Below are 24143 nucleotides of genomic sequence, written 5' to 3'. Positions count from 1 at the left end.
TTTAAGCCAAAATATTGATCCACAAATATATTTTGCAACACCAAAGAATGGATTAAATCAGAAAACTTGTCTAGGGTAAAATCTAGCTTGAATTTTCAAAAGATCAAATGTTTTCATAAAGATCCAATTTCCTTAAGGATCTACATTTTTATAGTCATGTGGGACTGTAAACCGCCTTTCAAATGTGCACTTTGCTTTGGAAACCGAAAGTAAATCGGCTATTTGATTGTAAGTGTCGTTGACCTAAACCCAAGGCAACTGTGGATGACACACCCACCTTTAACCATGGTTCTATCGTTACTATCATTATTTATACCGCCATATCAAAATCACTGATGTACAAAGTGTGAAGAATAAAGAAGTGATTCGTGTGATGTATTATAATTTCAAGTTATGTATTGCTTGAGGACAAGCAACGTTCAAGTGTGGGGATATTTGATAGTGCTCCAAATGAACATATATTTAGTAGCAATATCCTCCCAATATGTAAATTATTTAGTTGTAATTGTTCCATATTCAAGTAATATTCGTTTATTTTTAATAAGTGCGAAGACAAAAGGCGAAAACGACGAATTGAAGACGCAAAGGTCCAAAAAGCTAAAAAGTACAAGATACAATCAAAAAGGTTCAAATTATTGATGAGGAACGTCTCAAAATAATAAGAGTACAAGTTACAAGACGCAAAGTACACGATATAAAATAGTACGAAAGGACGTCCGAAAATCCGGAACCGGGACCCGAGCCAAGAAGAAACGCCCGACGCAATGGACCAAAAATATCTAGTCTACTATGCACATAAATATAATATAATATATAAATAATTATTAAAATTATTTATATTTTATATATATTTAATAAATATGTCGACGAACAAGAAAACAAAAATGATTGAGCTGGATTCTGGTGGCCATGCGAGTCGCATGGCAAATAGGCATAAACCCATGCGAGTCGCATGAGGATCAGAATCAGCTCACATTCTATAAATTGCCAGTTTTTCGTTCGTTTTTAACACCACACACACAAATACATAATAATACTCCATAAGATAATAAATATATATATATATAGTATAGATTAGTGTTATATTAGATTAGTTCGGGTTATGTAAAGAATATTTTACGGGTTTTTAAAGTCGGAGCTCTGTCCGTGTAACACTACGCGATAAATAATCAATGTAAGCTATGTTCTTCTTTTTAAATTAATGTCTCGTACTTAAATTATTATTATGCTTATTTGAGCCGAAGTAATCATGATGTTGGGCTAATTACTAAAATTGGGTAATTGGGCTTTGTACTATAATTGGGGTTTGGATAAAAGAACGACACTTGTGGAAATTAGACTATGGGCTATTAATGGGCTTTATATTTGTTTAACTAAATGAAAGTTTGTTAATGTTAATATAAAGATTTACAATTGGGCGTCCCTATAAATTACCATATACACTCGATCGGACACGATGGGCGGGGTATTTATATGTACGAATAATCGTTCATTTAACCGGACACGGGAATGGATTAATAGCCACTAGAATAATTAAAACAGGGGTGAAATTACATTCAAGGGTAATTGGTGTAATTGTTAACAAAGTAGTAAAACCTTGGTTTACACGCAGTCGATAACCTGGTGTATTCATTAAACAAAGTATTAAAACCTTGTTACAATTCGAATCCCCAATTAGTTGGAATATTTAACTTCGGGTATAATAATAATTTAACGAGGACACTCGCACTTTATATTTATGACTGATGGACTGTTATGGACAAAAACCAGACGGACATATTGAATAATCCAGGACAAAGGACAATTAACCCATGGGCATAAAACTAAAATCAACACGTCAAACATCATGATTATGGAAGTTTAAATAAGCATAATTCTTTTATTTCATATTTAATTTCCTTTATTTTATATTTAATTGCACTTCTAATTATCGCACTTTTATTTATTGTTATTTAATCGCACTTTTAATTATCGTACTTTTTAATTATCGCAAGTTTATTTTATCGCACTTTTATTCGCAATTTCGTTATCGTTATTTACTTTAAGTTTTAATTTAAGTCTTTTATTTATTTTTAATATTTTACATTTGGTTTTAACTGCGACTAAAGTTTTAAAATCGACAAACCGGTCATTAAACGGTAAAACCCCCCTTTTTATATTTATATTTATATATTGTTATATAAAAATAAAGTGTTTCATAAGCCCGTCTCCCTGTGGAACGAACCGGACTTACTAAAAACTATACTACTTCGCGACTAGGTACACTGCCTATTGTGTTGTAGCAAGGTTTTGGTATATCCATTTTGTAAATATTTAATTAAAACTTGTTAAATTTTGTAGCATTCCGTATTAAAAATATACACTATTTCGTAACCCCACGCTACGACATCAGTTACAAAGTGGTGTTTTATGAATAAGGTGGTGGTGATTATTGTTGGTTCACAAAGAAAGATTTGAGAGCTATAAAGAGATTGATGATCGAACATTTTGCAGTGATATAACATGGTTTAGATGAATGTGGTGGCTCATGGTTGTTGGAATTCGATGGTTCATCAAGGTTCAGAGTGGTTCACGATTGATTATAGGAGAGAAATAGAAGAGAAAGAGAGTAGAACATAAGAGTTTATGTTAATTGATGTTTATAATGGAGTTGAGGATACGCTTGATTAATAATCCAGCTGTATCGAAAAAAATTATTCAGTAGCAGAAAGGGATAAACAGAAAAATATAAAAACAGTATTTTGAGTTGTACTAATATTCGATTCTTTTTTATTTTATGTTGATCTTGTATCCAGTTTGAGACACACAGATAAGATTTTTTTTTTTTTTAAAAGATACTGAAATAAACGATTCAAATACCTGTATGCATAATTATGTAAAATTAATACTTTAATGATTAATAATAATAATAATAATAATAATAATAACAATAACAATTATATTTATAAGATTAATAATTAATAATAATAATATTAACTTTGAAAATAATAATAATAATATCTTTCATGATAATAATACTACTTTATATTATTTATAATAATAATGATATTTATAAATAATTATTCTTAGTGATATTTGTAATAATTTTAATAACACCTATAATAATAATAATAATAACAATATGATAAATAATAATAATAATAATATCATTAGTTATACTAATATTAATTTTATTAATGATAATGATATCATCACTTATACATATCAAATTTATATAATATATATATATAGTCATTTTTATCTACAATAATTGTTCGTGAATCGTCGGGCTTGGTCAAGGGTAACTGATTATCCGAATATAGATTTTAAACTTTCTAGACTCAATATTACATATTTTGCTTATCGTGTCGGAAATATATAGAGGTTAAGGTTTAAATTTGGTCGGAAATTTCCGGGTCGTTACAGTACCCACCCGTTAAAGAAAATTTCGTCCCCGAAATTTGAGTAGTGAAATGAGTAAACAAATATATTCGTTTCAACCGATGACATAATTACTATTGTCTTCCGAGATTTAAGAGATTAAAGAAAATCTTACGTAATAAGATTTGGTTCTTTGGGTGTTTAGGGAAATCAGGATCTTCTTTGATTATATGCAATAATCTATTCCGATTTCTCTGTCGGGTATACTACTATAAATCCACTTCTTCGTTTTCCTTATTTTTCGCAACTCACATCTTCTACTTTTTCTCCTTAATTCCTACTTTGAGACATTCGTCAATATGCTCCATCCCATTCTTATTCTTAATATACTCTTAACTTTCACATCTGTCATCCTTCTCTTTTATCTACTATCAGAAGATTCTATTTACTTCTAGTATACTCTTGGATTTATAGTGTTTCTAGCTCTCCCGTGTCTCTACGTTGCAATACGTATTGATATACACGGTTTGTAGTTTCGGGGTGGTTGTTGGGTTTTATATCTTCCCTTATACCTCGATGTCCTTGCTTCTTTCTTATATAATCATTGTCATCCACAGTTAATATCTCCTCCTATTTGCTGCGATTTTTACCCCAATTTCTATTTCGAGGCCTTGTCCCTTTGTTTCTTCTTCCCGTCCTCGAGTCAAGCGAACAATGATCCGGAATTCGTAGGTATGAATTTTGGAATGAACATAACTAATGCTCCTAGAAAGAGATGGTAATGGTAAAATTTTGATTTGTCAAATTACCAGTATATCTAGGAAGATAGAACTATCAGAATGATATGTTCTTGATATATTTGGAGATTAGATAGAATGTAAGAGCTGTGTAACATGGCACATGATGATGGTACTGTGAATCATCATATTCTATTAGAAACTTAACATGACTTACTGTAATATAATGAAGTTGATCAAGTTTCATTATATTATACTAATTCATGCATCAGTTCCCAACACTACTTCAAAGCATTCATATTTTAATTTCGAAGGTTTTAGAATTTAGAAACTAACACAGTTTCTTTTATAACGCAGATATTACAGAGAGATACATGATCGCAGATAGGAATAGTTGTGAAAATATCTCCAGGAATATGGAGAATATATATAACGGAAGATATGAAGATATCTTATAATATCTAAAATAAGATAATGATGAAGAATATCATCCAGAAAGGTTTAGAATAAGGAGTAGGGTTCTTACTAACGGTTTCAGCAGGCACTGAATCGTTTGGATTCTTTGAAGTCAGGTTTAGTTTTCATGATTTGTCCACGGTCTCCTTCATACTTTGCTCAGTCCATTTTCCAGTTTCAACCCTTTTCTTTTTCTGGGCTTTTCCAACATACTGTACTTCATCGTAAACTTTTGACTATTAAGGTCGTTTATGATTTTTTTTTTTTACTGCTTCATCAGCATTTCAAGAACTACTTCATAGTCCAGGGTGTTTTTCAGAAACTTCACATTCGAATTATTTAATTCTTAGGGATAGTCGTTTTCGGTATAACTGGGAGAATTTCTACGAGATTTTCAAAATACTGATTGCGGATTTCGCCAAAGAGATAACTAGTTGCTGGTACATCTGCTGATGATGTTGTGAAATATAAAAGGTTCTCCGGTAACGACGGCGAAAGGACAAGGTATAATTATCGAGGTTATATTAGGAGTAGTCTCACTGAGAAGTCGAAGTGGAGCTGTGACAAAATTAACTTCTTGAAAAGGAACTCTAGGGTTGTTTTTGCTAATAAATGGCAAAAGATTCAACACGGTATGTGTTAAACTATGAATTTGGATTCGAGAGTTTTTCAGGCGCATAAATCTTTTCTTCCGTAGATGAAGTGCGGTTGGTTCATCTTTCCGATAGAGGTGTTTTCAAGAATCATGAAAAGATTTGAACGCGAATTGGAATTGTCGAGGTACAAATGAGGTTTAAGGTGAATTCAAGTGGCAATCTTGAAGAAATGTTTAGTTTCATATGTTATAATCAATATTTTAATTAATTTTAATTGTCCAATGTCATTAGTCCACAGTTGATAGTCCACAGTAACAGTCCAATAATTCATATATAGTTTAATATATAATATACGAATTAATTAATACGTGTCGTGACCCGTATACGTCTCAGACTCAATCACAACTCAAACTATATATATTATTGTAGAATCAACCTCAACCCTGTATAGAGAACTCGATCATTAGTGCATATAGAGTGTCTATGGTGATTCCAAATAATTATTATGGATGCGTCAATATGATATGTCAAAACATTGTATACGTGTCCCGATATTTAAAGTGCGTAAAATAATTACAGAAATTAAATGACGATAAATAAAAGTGCGATAATTAAATTGCGATAAATAAACTGCGATAAATAAAATGTAATCAGTTAGCTAGGAACAGTTAGCTGGAACAGTTAGCGTGGATTCTTAACAAAATTTTCATAGTTAATTTGTTTGTTTCTAACAGATTTTATTTTGTCATATGTTTTCTTCATATGCCACTTGTTGGATTCTGATAGGTCAAAATCCGAATATGAAATTTGAATGGAAATGATTAATCTGGAATGAACGGATACGTATATCGGTGATTGCAAGTAGGATAGCAAATGACCGTTGAATCAGATTCGAAAAAGGTACAGTGTAACTTATTAATGTGAAATCCAAATATTCCTCGGGTACTACCCACCCGTTAAAATATTTTCATCATTAATAGTTTGTACGAAAGGATTTTTAATTACAATCTTTATGAAGATATACTTGCATATATATTTTCTTCAGATGTAATTATGGATTTAATGAGTCAATAAGATATCAAACTCATTTGATTTATCGTTAGTACTTAATTACATGATCTCTAAAACATTAGAGATTACATAATTGCCATGTCGAACGAAGATAAATGAGGTAGAACGATACGTAAAGCGAAGATAATCGATGTAGAACGATAGGTAGAACGAAGATAAAGTAGATAGAATGATACGTAAAACGATGATTAGGCTCGAGGTACAGAATGAGATGTTGAGGCAGGTGATGTTGAAACTTGGGTTGTTGGTGGTACTGGTGTTGATGTTGATGCCGGTGATGTTGCTGGAGCTGTTAAGTTTTGCACCATATTCTCCAAAACTACTACTCGAGCGCGAATTTCGTTGACTTCTTCTACTAACCCTTGCCGGTTATTAGTGTGAGATGGAGGTTGGATATCTTCTCTAGTTACGTTAATGGTAGCCTCAAGACGAAAAATTCTTGCAACGAGGGTATAAACAGTATTGCGAACAGGTTCGCCGGTGAGCGGGTCGAGTACTCCGACATTAGGCGGTAGATTTGGCTCATGATATGGAGTACCTTCTTCATTTCTCCATAGAGTAAGTATTTCGCGAACCCATCCCCACTTTCTAAAGAAATCTCGGTAGTTGATCGGTTGATGCGCTCCCGTCACAGTATCTTCGGAGTCAGAGGAACTTTGTCGATTCGTGGAGGCCATCGTACGCGATCACAGAAAGATTTTTGGTATGAAAAGCTTAGTGAGAGCAATGAGAGTTGGATGGTATACTCAATGCATAATATGCATAAATATATATAGTACCAGGATCCCTTAAATTACGGAGAAATTTACGGAAAATATTAGGCAAAGTTTACCGTAATAGATACGCTAGGATATGAATTTGTCTATACACTATCAATGCAGTAAATGCAATAAGACGTGTCTAGACTTAAGCAGGCAATTCCTAAAGATGATAAGCAGATAGTTTCCGACTAGGAATGATAAGCAAAACTTTTTGTCATGTAGACACGGTCAAAGTCCAGACTCACTAATGTATCCTAACAACTACTAGTCAGACACACTAATGCAATGCCTGGTTCGCTAAGACCACCGCTCTGATACCAACTTTGAAACAGTGGGGACAACGTCCCACCTAGTGCCTCTCCGGCTAACCGCCTGGTGACCACTGAGCGTACCTCAGACACTGATTTTACGGCCCGCCTCTCGGCAACGTACAGCCAACCCTAACAGGGACCGCGAGGAGTAAGAGCCAATGCTTCGTCACAGGTAACACTGTGAGAACCCCCTCTACGATTAACCCGCTAATAAACGGCATTAAACCAGCTCTGATACCAACTTTAACAACCCGTCCTAATCCTCCTGGACGAAGTCATCAACATTTGGTTCCATTGCGATGATCGATTCCAAGTAATATCCTTAACATGAGCAAATGCACAGCGGAAGACTTAATTCGTACCTGAGAATAACATGCTTTAAAACGTCAACATAAAGTTGGTGAGATATATAGGTTTGATGCTAGCAGCGTTATAAATATGGACCACAAGATTTCATATATATAATCATTTTAATAAAAATATTCTAAGTTGTTGAGCACTTGATAACCATACTTAACATTTAATCAACGTCGCATATTCCCTTTATTATGAAATCTTACTACACCGTACCAAGTGTAGTCACCGAAACGAAGTACTGTGCAACCGTTGAATACTGGTCGTCCAGTCCGGTTGGGGTTGTCAGGCCCGATAGATCTATTAACAGGATTCGCGTTTACAATACCGCTTGTAAATAGTAGTTACCAAGTTATAGGGAGATATGCAGTGGTACAACTCAACGTAGAATGTAATTTTAGTCACTTGTGTCCATAACGTAAATCATAAAATGCATGTATTCTCATCCCAAAATATTTAAAGTTAAAAAAAAAGGGACTATATACTCACCTAATGTATTTTGTAGTAAAAATACATATAACACCATTGGTAACTTATAAGGTTGGCCTTCGATTCACGAACCTATATCATTTGTATATCTATTAATGTATATAATTGTAATCGAATAAAATATATATATAACTTTATTAGTTATATCCTTTTTATATTAATAGTATATATATATATATATATATATATATATATATATATATATATATATATATATATATATTTCATATATTCATTTTATATATAAAAATATTAGTTTTTGTTATATTATGTGTATTAAATGTTTTATATCTATATTTCACTTGTTTGATAAAGTAGTATTTATGATAATACCAAAATATTATTAGTAGTGTTTAAAATAATAGTAGTGATAATAATATTAATGTTAATTTTAATAGTATATTTTATAATAATAATAATAATAATAATAATAATAATAATAATAATAATAATAATAATAATAATAATAATAATAATAATAATAATAATAATAATAATAATAATAATAATAATAATAATAATAATAAAAATGATGGGAGTGTATACCCTTTCAAAAGCCATCCTAAAAAGAACTGTCCCATTCGAGACTCGAACCCATGATCTCTCGTAAACCCAATAACACACCTAACCACTACTCCAATCCTATTTTTCTGTTATAACTTATGATTTATTTCCATTTACTCGTATTTGTCTGTTTTCGTTTCATTCCACCAAACCACTCGACACCCATCTTTTATTCAATTGATTAATGGCCCTTGAAGCCCAACTATTAAATCCCGGCCCAATTAATTTCACTTAGAGTTTAATGGACCCAAGACAAGAAGGAACAGTCCAACACCCATAAGACTCTCGGCCCAAGATCAAATAACAAAATTTAGGGTATTGGTTTATATTAAAAAGAACAAAAATACCAGAATCCTAATTCCTTTCTTTACAGCTCGACATCCACTTCGAGTTTCATCCTTATACGTGGCCCTTCTTCACACCATAACTTTATCATCATCATTAACATCACGATGGTCACCATCATCATTCTTTATCATTGTAACTTATCCTCACATTCATTATAACCGAAAACAGAAACAAATAGCAGCCGCAAGTGGGTCTGATCGAGACAAAATCATAAACGTACAACAGCAGGGTTCAGGCAATTGGTACAAGAAATCGTGGATAATACTAACCCTAAATAGCAGCAAGAGTTTTCGTGATGGTCATGGTGTCTGATAGAAACGGTATTGTATAGAAAGAAGAAGGAAACGGGATGGTTGTCTTGATTCGGTTTTGGTTTGGGTTCGTGTTCAGGAAGAAAAGAGTTAGAGAAAAGAGGGTGTGGTGGAGATATAGTTACAGTGGTGGTGGCGGGATAGGTTAGAAACAGCAACAACAATAACATGTTTAATGGTTTCGGTTCTTAGTCGTGATTCAACATCAACAAGTGTGTTCGATTATAAAACATGAAACCGTGATCGAATAAGATTATATGAGTTTGTTGATGATGGTTCTCGAAAGAAAACAAGAGTGAAGAGGAGAGATGGGTGGTTCGATGTGAGTTCACAAAGGAAAAGGTTGGTGTTTGGGTTGGGTTGTGTTGTGGTGGTGTTCTCGGTTGTCGATGGTTGTTTCAAAGGTGACTCACGGTGGTTGTAAGGTGGCCACTGGTCAAGGGTGTTTTGATGTTCGAGTAATAACAAGGTGGTAACTTGATGGTGGTTCGAACCCAAGAACAGGGATCGACAAAAATAGGTTTCATTATATATTTGGTTACAAAGTGGTGTTTTATGAATAAGGTGGTGGTGATTATTGTTGGTTCACAAAGAAAGATTTGAGAGCTATAAAGAGATTGATGATCGAACATTTTGCAGTGATATAACATGGTTTAGATGAATGTGGTGGCTCATGGTTGTTGGAATTCGATGGTTCATCAAGGTTCAGAGTGGTTCACGATTGATTATAGGAGAGAAATAGAAGAGAAAGAGAGTAGAACATAAGAGTTTGTGTTAATTGATGTTTATAATGGAGTTGAGGATACGCTTGATTAATAATCCAGCTGTATCGAAAAAAATTATTCAGTAGCAGAAAGGGATAAACAGAAAAATATAAAAACAGTATTTTGAGTTGTACTAATATTCGATTCTTTTTGATTTTATGTTGATCTTGTATCCAGTTTGAGACACACAGATAAGATTTTTTTTTTTTTAAAAAGATACTGAAATAAACGATTCAAATACCTGTATGAATAATTATGTAAAATTAATACTTTAATGATTAATAATAATAATAATAATAATAATAATAATAATAATAACAATTATATTTATAAGATTAATAATTAATAATAATAATATTAACTTTGAAAATAATAATAATAATATCTTTCATGATAATAATACTACTTTATATTATTTATAATAATAATGATATTTATAAATAATTATTCTTAGTGATATTTGTAATAATTTTAATAACACCTATAATAATAATAATAATAATAATAACAATATGATAAATAATAATAATAATAATCTCATTAGTTATACTAATATTAATTTTATTAATGATAATGATATCATCACTTATACATATCAAATTTATATAATATATATATATAGTCATTTTTATCTACAATAATTGTTCGTGAATCGTCGGGCTTGGTCAAGGGTAACTGATTATCCGAATATAGATTTTAAACTTTCTAGACTCAATATTACATATTTTGCTTATCGTGTCGGAAATATATAGAGGTTAAGGTTTAAATTTGGTCAGAAATTTCCGGGTCGTTACATATATACTTCATATGATGCGGTGCTAAGTGATTTTTATATTATAGTAAAGTTAGTAAGTGAAATGCGATTTACTAACTTGTGCATATTGTTTTTAGGTGACAAAGTGGAAGTGAAGGCTCAGTAACATTAGATCACTGAGTTGTGCTGGTATCGGTGAGTGGGACTATCCTTTCGGATATTGTTATATAGTGCTAAGACAGTGTAGTGTCTTGTGTTATGATTAGTGATATGCTCCCAATGACCAGTAATATGTATGATTAGACTGTGTCTTTAGTCAGCGACTAGTGATTGTGATATTGTGTGATTAAGTGTACACTCAGTGATCCCGTCGAGGTGTTTTGTGCGACGGAAGAGGTCAACCATTCCTAGCGGGGAGTTTCGTACGATAGGAATTGTGTTGGGTCCTTGTGTTACTGATGTGGTGGTATAGTGTGAATGACGAGTGCGTCACGTCTGGAAGACTATACCAGTGTTTCAGTATTAAGGACTATCGGTAAACTCTAGCCCGATCAGTTAGTAGTTAATGGCCCGGCCAGGTCGTCGGTCCTCTTCTGATCTTTTCTGTGCTAGTGCCCAGTAGCCTGTGACTTGTGACCTTAAGCTGTGCTTAGAGCTTATAGTGATATCCTATTGGATTGTTTCCATTCACTTAGCGTTATGCTAACTCCCCCACGGTATTTTGCCCTGCAGATATATGTATATTAGCAGCTTTTGGTGGGTATTGCAGGAACGCTGGAGATGTTTGACACATTGCAACTATGATGTTTTATAATAAATATTATATATGTAAATGATATTTTTATATATGGTCTGTACTTAAGTAACACCAGTGATTTTGTGTAATATGACTATATGTGTGATTAATATATTTATATAACTTCCGCTGTGTAGTTAAATTAAAAATCAGGGGTGTTAAAATGACTTAGTCTTATCGCATCCCATAACTAGGGATCACCATGAACTTTCACCTCATTCATTTTGACTTCAATCAATTTCCTTTTCCAATCCTTTTATCCAAGGATTTACCAGATTCTTATTATACCATAAGAAACTCGCGAGTACTTAAACCAATTGATTGATTAGTTCTTGCACATGTCCATTTTTCGCAAGTAATCAATGTAAACCTATAATTCATACACCCTTGATAATGTATCCCCATTATCCTTGTGTACACAATTATTACCATTACATTAGGTAGTGAGACTATTGTTATAAACGTCAATCCACTTCTAAAAACAAGAAGTAATGACAACAAGTTTATGATATCCATAATCTCAACATCAACCTTTTGATCCAAGATACCCCATCTATACCAAGTGTTAAAAACCAACAACTTGTGGATGTATAATCCTCTTGATCACTAGTAAACTCAACACAATTTTAATATGCCTTAAGGATTTCACATTGTGAATTAAACCATAATCCATGGTTGGCTTTTACAAGTATTGAAATACTTAAGTCCCATCACAATGAATTCCACTAGATTATGCTTAATCTTTCCATCATCATGCTATATTGGTCACTTGATGTAATCACATACACCATACCACCAATTTCCATGGCATACCGATACTCGTAAATGATTAAGCAACATCTAATCCTTCATATTAAAACATATTAGTTTCACTTGCTTGTACCATCTTGATAAACATCAAAAGACTTATGGACATATCTCATCAATGAATAAATATTTCATGGACATTTATTTGGTAACAAAATAGTCACTTCACAATAATACAATATTGTTTTTAGACTTAACCAACGGATTATTACCACCCGCTAAATAGCCTAACAATTGTTACTCATTGTCTTACCAACAATCATAATATCCACAACCATAGGGGGTTGTTCATGCCAATATTCAAAGAATATACAAACAGCCATGGGGGTTTCCATGTCAATTTCCAAAGAATATAGTAACACATTCTTTTATTGACATCACATAACCATGCATAATTGTATCAACACATTCACTTCAAATATGAAATAAATTAAAGACACAACATTTAACTAGTTTCTATGTGTCAACATGCATACATATTATAAACCATGATTTTAACCATGTATGAAATCATTCTAATATACATGCAATCATGATTACAACTCTTCATGCCGTTTCATTTACATGTATATGCCCATAATTTAACCAATTATAATTTAATCATCATGTACAAATCTGCTTATCTTCAACAGATTCCAATATGTGGCCACCAACTTATTCCATATTATTAATAAAATAATATGTTAATTCCGACATCAAACTCCATGTCAAACATTTGATCAATATGCAAATGTATCCCATGCATTCATTCATATACAGAATTTCATGATCAAATGTAATGGCCAACATATCCCATTAATTGTACATATCTAAACTCAATCAAACTAGATTGAATTAACAATTAACTCATGCATGTCTAAAGATAATACCATGACTTTAATGTATGAAATAAATCATACAAATTATGTCATCTATTCATGCCAACATAAGTTCATGATCAAATTAATTCATATGATGAATTTTTGAATTAAATCATCATTATTTCATGCAAATCATTCATCATGCATTTCTATTTATCAAAATCATGGCAAAAGATTAATTGAGATGAATAGAAATTGTGTACTTGTCATGATGACTCAACCAATGTGTAGATCCATCACTTGAATCTTCAACCCATCAACTTGATGATTAAAATCCCTTATGCACATCCAAATTGAAGCCCATAAGTCCATGAAAATTCTGACATCAACAAAATTCCATTCCTTCACACTTCACACCAAATTAGAAGTCATTTCTTCCACCGTTTCTCCGGACATAGTAATCACAAATATTTGACTAGAATATTATATCGAGGTTGTAAGTAAGCCTTCGTGCCTGAAATGGTAATCACTCCAGATTGATCTTTGAATCTTGTGAACACTTTCCTAATCGAATATTTCGACCCTATTAGACACAGGTTACACGAAGTTTCGATTGGGATAAGACAAAGATGAGATTGTTGTCTTGGCTAAAAGAAAACAACCAAACAATTGCAGAAATGTATCATATAATTGTTTAGAGTTGAAAGTGTGTATAAAAGGTTATAATTCTAGAACCTTTTTTTTTCAAATACATAAAGGGTGTATTTATAATGGGTCAAAAGGTTTGGTGAAAAGTCACAACCTTTGATTCATACCCGTAGTGACTTGGAAGTTAATATTCATGTATTTAGACTTAATGGTCTAAAAACATGTAAAAACCGCAGTAAAATGCCCTGGAACAACCCCAAAACGTTTGGGGTTCAAATGTGCTTTTTGGGTTAAAAAGGCACCTTTTCAGCGAACCAGTGTTAAGCAGCGCCGTGGGCTAGCAAAGCCTCACACTTCAAAATAAGCCAAAATGCTCGACCTCAAAACTACGCCTTAAGCCGCGCCGCGGGTGGTGAGGCCGCGCCGCGGCCTAATGAAGCCATCAACAACTTTGTTTTAATACAAGTCTTGACCCCCAAATCACCCTTTGAGCCGCACCGCGGGGTTCCAAGCCGCGCCGCGGCTTAACCCTGTGGTCCAGCAGCTCAAAATTGTACTATATTTTTCGTGCGTATGGCTTTTTCAAGTCACATTTCGTATTCCTTAAGTTTCAAATGTTATTTCCAAGTCCAAAATAATACCTCAAACCACCTTGCGTTTTACGAATGTGTACTCCACACTCTCCGAATTCGTATAACGTATCAATGGTTCGAAACACTTTCAACATAGTAATCCAATCAATCTAAAATGACGTTGGATCATGCTAAAATCACCAACATAAATCTTCGAATTTGAGTTTCTTTTAATTATATATGTGTATATGTGTATGTGTATTATATTTGTTGCTCTATTTACATGTGATAAAGTGATACTCAAATAAACCAACGAGCTTATGTTTTTGTTTAACGTGCCGAGCTCATTTCGAGCCCAGTTCAATTAAACTTTTTGGATAAAACGAGCTTTTCTCAAGCCGAGCTCGAGCATTCTACATTATTCACGAGCTAAGCTCGAGCAAAAAATCTGAGGCTCGAACCGAGCTGAGCTCAAGCTTGAGTTTTTTGAAAATCAAACGAGCCGAGATCGCACACTAGTAAGCTTCGGCTTGGCTCGGCTTGTTTACAGTCCTAGTAATAATCATTGATTAAGTAACTTCCATATAAATTAATAGTTCATAATAAATTAAACTATAACATATTTAGATAAAAAAAAAAAAAAATCTTAGGAAAATTAGATAAAATACATAAAGCTGTAACAGTATAACATGATCAACAAAGAACATTATAATATACATCAATTACGTTTCAGGAAATATGAAATTAGATGATACTCCAAATGTATGTAAGAACTTTGGAAACAATTGTATTAGAACGGTCTTTATTGAACAATAAATATGTTACATCTCGTATGTGTCGATGTTTAGATTATCATATTTTGATACTTGTACATGAATGAGATGCATTATAGGCCCCCAAAAAAATGGTAAACATTACCGTTAGTCGTATAGTCTTTGATCCTTCTTTGTTCATGATGAACGCTTCGATTTTGATAGAAGATGGACGAAATTAGATTAGGTATGTGAGTGTGTGATGGTGTGATATGGTAACTCTTATTTGCCCTATAATTATACGGAGTAACTATTAAGTACGGTATTAATTAATTAATAATTCAAGTTTTAATTACCACCTAACTATTAATTGAGTGATAAAAATCTCAGTTGGTTCTTGGCCCCGTAACCTTGAAAAAATAGGTGCATGTTCATTCTTGGCCTCGTAACCTTGAAAAAATAGGTGCATGTTCAAATCATGTGAGAGTTTTCTCCAAAATTGTGTCTCTAGTATATTTCACTCTGTATTCGATATCAAAATTGTCGAAAAGAACACACTCAAGTTTTAATTTGTTAATGATTTAATTTAATGATGAAAAGAAAAAAAAGGGGTGTATAACTGGTAAGTGCAGAATTGTACTCGTAATGTTTAGTCCTAAAATTCGTTTGCTCACAAATATCACGCTATCAAGTACTCCGTATTCAAAACGGTGCAGATTTAATTAAAGAAAGTCATCCAACGATTCTTCTTTTGCCATGTAAGGCTTTTTGAATTTAGTTGACGTCATTTAGATTTTTTATTATAAATAAGAGATATTTGTAATGAAAAATAAAATTGAGGCAAATGGAGTATAAAATTTCCTTCGTTGAAGTCTCAAATGTAAATATAACGTATCGGCTATTATACTCCCTTCGTCCAAAAAAAAAAAAAAAATTTCTACCTTACTATTTTTGATTGTCCCAAAATTATTGTCCTTTACTTTAAATAATCATCAAATATAATTAAAGTTCTAATTATGTCCTTATTAATTTTGAAAATTTAACATTAAATATAACAATTAATTTATTAGTTATTTTTTATAACTAAATCAAATATAGAACAAATTGGACAATTCGTTATTATATCTTAAATCTTGTATTCATATAAATTTTAAGGATTTTATAAATGATTGTGTAATAAATGATTTTAAGGATTTTATTATATCTTATTTTAAGGTTTTGGAGTAATAAATGATTGGTGTTAGAAGATTTTATAATTTTTTTAAAGAAAGAATATAACATACTTTCAGTATAGTTACTTTATTTATTAGATATAGAATATTAATTTAATTTAATATTAACACTTTAAAATTCCATTTCAGGTGAACACCACTATTTACTAAATTTATTACAGAGTAATAGATTAATAGATCACGACAAAGCCCGTGCGTTGCACATGTTGTCACACAGTTCAATATTATGTTCTTGTTCGTAAGTGTTAAAGGATGAAAATTGAAAATTTGATTCTACTTGGAACGTTTAGGTCAAACCAAGCAGTGGCGGCGACAGGGGGACTGGGTGGTGCTCAGCCACCCTCAACAACTCAAGTTTAACCACTGTTATTCAATAAATTTAGTGTAAGTTACCTAGTTTGCGATGATTTAATGTTAGAAATATCATTGTTAGTATCGAAAACTGGTAGAAGAGAAAGAAATGGACTGAAGGCCAAAAACAATTTGGTACCCGGGAACACATCCATTCGGGCAGTGTTCCTGGGTAGAGGTCCGTAAACGAATCCGGTAAAAGTTCCCTATATGGTCAATATATACCACCATTATTGGTGTTCAATTGTTTTAAAGAAAATCATGTCATCTCTAATGATCGAATTCATGACCTCTCCCTATCTCATGACACAAAATACATGGAGGAACCGTTGGACTACACCCGCAAGTTCGGATTATTATTATTATTATTTTCTTTTGCATTTGATTTAATAAGTAATTATTAATTATAAGTTGTTCTTTGTATGGATTATTATCATATCTATTTAATTTAACTTTAGGGAAATAAGTCTCTACTGGAGTGTTTGGCATTTGTTGATATAAAGAGTTTTAATACGGGGGATGATTCTCACACATTGTTTTTTGATCCTCACACACTCTTTTACCCTATTATTAGGGAGGAGTTCAAGTAAATTGGTGTGTGAGGATCAAAAAACAGTGTGTGAGAATCATCCCCCTTCATGGATTCAATTCATTTATTTCTAAATGATGACATATATTTGTTTATGCTGTAATATTTATTAGACATTATTCTCATAATCTCTGACATTATAATATTATGAACTACTGTGTCTTTAGATAATGATAACTCCAAAATGAATGTTCATTTTATAATCTTATTTTCATAAGAGCACTTTACTCAGGGGCGTAAATGGCTTGGTGCAAGGGGTTCATATGAACCCATTGAAATTTTAAATTTTAAAGTTAATTTTTGGATTTTTTCTTTTTTTAACCCAGCCCAATTGTCTAATTTTCAAAGACCCATAAATATAAGAAAGATTGAACCCAATTAAATTTTGGGCCTAGCAAGTCAGTAGTTATAAATAAACCCAATTGATAACCCAATTGTATATGTACATATACAATTTATACGCATATTCTCTAATCCCTATGTTCTTGCAAGTTACGACCTACGACACTGACCAAGGGCGATCGGGAAAGACTCGAAGAGAAATTCGTCAAGAAAGCTTTCAATTTTGGTAGCCTAATCGAACATTACACAAATCAAAGGGAATTTTTGCGTTTTTGAGACATTGTAATAAGGTAATTTATCATTATTTATGTAGATAATTATTTTAGGCTTAATAAAATCTTTGTTGAAATTCAACTTTTTTGGTTCATGTGTTCCTTACTTGCTCAGTTGCTAGATGTTAATGTACTTAATTGAAATTTTAATCTTTGTTGAAATTGAACTTCTAGATGTTAATGTTAACAGTAACTAAAATTGAGCATAACTTACTCATTTAGTTAACACTTAACTTACTCATTTACTTAACACTTATTTGCATTTAATGTTTCACATTTTGGGGTTCACTAATATATTGTCGCAAGCTCTTCAAAGAAAATATCAAGATATTTTGGAAGCGGTTTAATTGGTGGAATCAACCAAAGAGATATTGAAATGTCCCGTTCATATCGATTTATAAACGTTCCATATTATTTGATTTCGTTGCGAGGTTTTGACCTCTATATGAGACGTTTTTCAAAGACTGCATTCGATTTTAAAACAAACCATAACCTTTATTTTATCGATACAGGTTCAAAAAATATTACGACGATTATCAAATAATGATAATCTAAAATATAGCGTTTTCACATGATTATTACATAATGGTTTACAATAATATTACACATCAATTTAAGTCTTCGAATGCAGTTTTTAAACAATATTATACAAGCATGCTGACTCCAACTCTTGTCCATAAATTAGCATGCAACAGCGGAAGCTCTTAATAATCACCTGAGAATAAACATGCTTTAAACGTCAACAAAAATGTTTGTAAGTTATTGGTTTTGTGACGCCCCGTACAGAATTAACATGTACGGATCATCAACAACAGGATCATTACAAGGTCAAACACTATATGCTGTTTTTAAAATAAGTTTGCATTCATAAAACGGAGTGACGTCTTAACCAACATTAAAAGTTTTACAACCGATAGTGTGCTTCTACGAATATAAGGCAATAATAATAGTACCTGACCCATAGGTCGTTACAAATTCATTGTTTCAAAAGTAACATAGTTTGCATGCAAGATAAATGTTTCATTCGGAGACATCTCTAAAAGCAGCGGGAGTCTACAGCAAGACTAGTACAGCGGAAGCAACCAAACTCTAAGCACATGAGAAAACATGCTTAAAAACGTCAACACGAATGTTGGTGAGCCATAGTTTAATGTAACAGTAATGTAAGGTAGGCCATGAGATTTCAGTGTTTCAAAACAGTATGAAAAGTATATGTATAACCGTGGGCACTTGGTAACTAACTTAACATAAATAACACCCCCTAAAAGTACACTTGATGAGTGCGTAAGTTTACGAAGTATTAAACACCCGTTAAATGTTAGCGCTACTAGCCCGAGTGGGGATGTCAAACCCTATGGATCCATATCTAAGATTCGCGTTCACCGATTCAAAGACCAATGACTAAACGTTACCGAGCTAAGGGGAAAGTTTATGCCGTTGTATAACCCACACATATATAAAGTTTAAGTACTCATGCCTAGTATGTAAAACGTAAAATGCGCATGTATTCTCAGTTCCCAAAATAGTTAAAGTAAAAAGGGATGCTATAACTCACAGTGAAAAGTAGTAAAGTTGATTCGAGAAAGTAAGCAAGTAGTTTGTCCAAAAGGTCCTCAACCTAAGTCAAAATTTACTAAGTCAGTAAATCGTTCCCAAAGGTTTAAAAGTATGTAAATTAGGTCTTAAGTATCATCATCATTCATCATTAATCAAAAAGTGTAAAGTAATTTTCAATCAAGAATAGAGTTTGAAATAAAGGCTGACTTCGTTCAGTCGCCACGACCTCTATACAAACTTAAATGAGGTGAGACCATTGGCCATGGCTCCGTATATGAGTCCCCTAGAGGCTGACCAATTTACAGAACCAAACTCGTCTTCATTTGACCGTGGCGACTGTTTAAGTGCGAGTAGGTCAGAAATTTCAGCACAACGTTAAAAGGGTGTAGTGACTTTCGGGAGGCCATAAATCCTAAACCGTAACTCGGATTAAGATGAGGCCTAAATGGAAAATCATAAACTCGAACCTAACTAGCTGAAAATCAACTTTTCAGTAGCCTAGGTTACTGATCAGACCCGGTAAACAGTAGGTAAGGTGCTCCTGTGGGTTCTTGGTGCTTGATGCTCATCACGGTTCTCATCCTTGATGAATATAGCTTCAAGTGTACAACTCTTTGATGTGTTTGCATCATCTTTACCAAGTTTTGACCATCATAACACTAATGTAAGTCTAAGATATGTAGCAAAACTCACTTAAGAGTTGTATGAAGGTTGATGAACCAAAGTTACATCAAGATCTTAGATCCGACACATACATGAGTTCTAATAGTAATATTAAGCTATAAACTTGAAAGTAAACTAAATAAACAAGATCTTAAGTTGTAGAACTTAGATCTTAGTTAGATCTTAAAGATCCTAGACTAGAAAGTCTAGGTCTAGTGTTTTTAAGTTAGAACCTAAGTTATAGAACTTGGATCTCCACTTTAATGAAACCATAAGTTATGAAACTTAGATTTTCATCTTGTAAAATGTATATAAGCTTATAAGCTCTTGTTTACAACAAAATTAGAAGACCATAAGTTATTGAAACTTAGATCCAACATAAGTGTATGAAGTTATAACTAGAAAGTTATACTTCCATGTGCTTGAACTTACAAAGTTTAAATTTAGTTTCAAGAAATATGAGATCAAGTTTAACTAGTAATACTTGACCAAATTAACAACATCACAACTTTAAAGTACTTACAAAAGAAAGAAAATAAACTAAAGTTACAAGTATTATGTTCATGTTTGTTTCATACTTTAGAAGATTCAAATCAAAGTTTGGATCTTAGGAAAGTAAACTTTAAGTCTACAAAACATGAACACAAGTAAGCTCTCAAGGCTTATGAGTTTTAGATCTTTAAAACATTTAAGTGTAGAACCATAAGTTATAGAAACTTAGATCCTTGTTCTTGTTTTCTCATCAAACAAAGATGGAAGTAACAAGATTTATGAAGATACAAACTAACAAGTTTGATCTTTTAACAACAAACAACAACAAACTAATGAAATGATGATGATTATTTTCGATTTTAAGGAAGAAAAAAGAAAGAAAATAAAGTCTTGTTACTTACAAGTTTGAGAGAAAAGAGATGAGAGAAAGAAAGTGTAAGTTTGTGTGTGAGAAAAATGAAGTAATACAGGTAAATAAGTAACACAGAAAAAAGTTGGAACCTCCCTCACAAGCCCTTATGGCCGACGGTATTGGGCACCAAAAGGGGAAGGTCAAATGCTCACTTTCATGCATGGGGAGATGATGTAAGCTTAGAATGGATTAAAGTTAAATGTATGGGAAAGAGTTGCTAGCATGCTTGTGAAAACTTTATCTCCCCATTAACTTAATTAATCTAAGTTTAAGCCTTAATAAGTCACTAGTAATATAGTGGGCTCACAACTAGTCCATTAAGAGAAGTAGGGTGGGCTTCCAAGTCCATTAATACAAGCCCAAGTCCAAGTAAGTAACAAATTAAATAAAAGGCCCAAGTAATTAACTAGTTACATTAGTTAATTAAAAATAATTAATAATAATTAATTATGAATGTAAATAATATTCGAAATATTATTCGTGAAAAGTACGTGTGTCACAAAGACAAGTCGGGGCATGGAAAGTCAAATACGGTGACAAGTAAATGTACAAGAATACATTTATTAAAAAACAAGTATTAATAATAAATATTAATAAATATAAGTTGGAAAATCCAGGGTCGTTACATTACCCACCTGTTAAAGAAAATTTCGTCCCGAAATTTTAAGCTGAGGGAGATGGAGGAGCTGGGAAAAGGTGAGGATACTTCTGCATCATTTGATCCTCTCGTTCTCAGGTAAACTCAGGTCCTCGTTTGGCATTCCATCGGACTCGGACGATCAGAATCCTATTGTGTTTCAAAGTTTTGACCTCACGGTCCATAATTTCGGCAGGCTCTTCCACGAAGTGAGTTTGTCATCAATTGTAAGTTCCTCCAATGGTATGACATGTTCCAGTTCAGCAAGACACTTCTTCAAATTCGATACATGAAAGATAGGATGAACTGAGCTCAATTGATTTGGAAGATCCAAACGGTAAGCAACGGGTCCAACACGCTCCAAGATTTCAAAAGGACCAATGTATCACGGGTTTAGTTCCCACGTTTTCCAAAACGAATTACACCTTTCCAAGGTGCGACTTTCAATATTACATGGTCACCCACGTTGAATTCGAAGTCTTTACATTTAAGGTCTGCATAACTCTTTTGGCGATCACGGGCCGTCTTGAGTCTCGCTTGAATTTGGAAAATCTTCTCAGTGGTTTCATAGACTATCTCGGGTTCGGTGATTTGCTTTTCGCCTACTTCGGCCCAACAAATAGGAGATCGGCATTTGCAGCCATACAACGCTTCAAAAGGTGCGGCATTAATACTCGAATGATAACTGTTGTTGTAAGAGAATTCGGCTAGCTGCAAATGCCTTTCCCAAGCCTTTCCGAAATCAATGACACATGCACGCAACATGTCCTCCAAAGTCTGAATCGTGCGTTCGATTTGTCCATCGGTCTGCGGGTGATACGCAGTACTCATGTCGAGACGAGTCCCCAAGGATTCTTGCAAAGAACGCCAAAATCTGGAAGCAAAACGGGGATCGTGATCTGAGATGATCGATAAGGGCACGCCATGTGACAATCCGGAAATTTCCAACCAAATTTAAACTTTAATCTTTATATGTTTTCGACACGATAAGCAATATTTGTTAAGTTAAATTGCAAGAATTTTAAACTATGTTCATACATTCATTCAACCTCGACCAAGTTCCAACGATTCACGAACCATTGAACGAATATGAATATATATATATATATATATATATATATATATATATATATATATATATATATATATATATATATATATATATATATATATATATATATATATATATATATATATATATATATATATATATATATATATATATATATATATATATATATATATATATATGTGTGTGTGTGTGTGTGTGTGTGTGTGTATATATTATAACTTGAAACGTAAACAAAATATTAGATTAAATACTTTATATGATTGTATCTGTTTCAAAATGTTTATCAATGGAATTAGAAGATAAGATCAAATGATTGAATTATCAGATATATTGAATTATGATTACAAGTCTCTGTTGAAAGGCCCACGTTGATTTGAGAAATCTTTCCATCTTAACAATATTCGGAAAATGGTAAAGTGATTTATAAATAAGAACAAATTGTCAATCATTGAGAACTAGATAAAGGATAGTGGAAGATTGAATCTCATAAAGACTCGATTGATCTATTTAGTTTTAAACGTACAAAAACGTTTTCAGTTTAAAAAGAACTTTATTATTAAAACGTATATAACTTTTATAAATATCTAGAACCACTTTTGACAACTCATTACTTAACTAGTATGATAAAGATAACGATATTTATATTTTATTTTATTAAATATGTATAACGATTTAAATTAATATTATATATATTTATACGCGTATTATACGTACATAGTTTTATACTTTTACTATACTTAAACTTTACCTTTACTTTATTTTTACTTTACTTTAACTTTAATAATTCACTTTAATAATTCACTTTAATAATTCATACTTTAATAATTCACTTTAATAATTCATACTTTAATAATTCACTTTAATAATTCAAAAATCTATTATAAATAGAATTCAATAGGTTTCATTATTTCATAGAAACTTGAAAATATTTTTCTCTAAACTCTCTCAATCGATTTACATATATATATTTACTCCGTATTATTTCAAGATATTATTAGTATACATAAAATATTACGACGGAGTGCTGTCCGAGTGATTTCGAAATTGTTTTTCGAGTAAGATAGGATTAAGGAAATTATGGGTTATAGCTATGGAGGTGATTGAGTATGGTTCATGGGTATGCTCGTGAGGTCAATATAGTGTTTATCATTTTCGTTGCGTCTACGTACCTTTCCTGCAATATTGAATCTCAATATTGTTACGTGAGTACTCATAATTTAACTTTTACATACTAATAGTGTATCCCTAACTAGTGCTCGAGTATTTAGGATTA

This window comes from Rutidosis leptorrhynchoides, chromosome 11 (assembly GCF_046630445.1).
Source record: "Rutidosis leptorrhynchoides isolate AG116_Rl617_1_P2 chromosome 11, CSIRO_AGI_Rlap_v1, whole genome shotgun sequence".
NCBI lineage: Eukaryota > Viridiplantae > Streptophyta > Magnoliopsida > Asterales > Asteraceae > Rutidosis > Rutidosis leptorrhynchoides.
The sequence above is the reverse complement of the archived record's forward strand: the minus strand, read 5'-3'. Positions refer to the sequence as shown.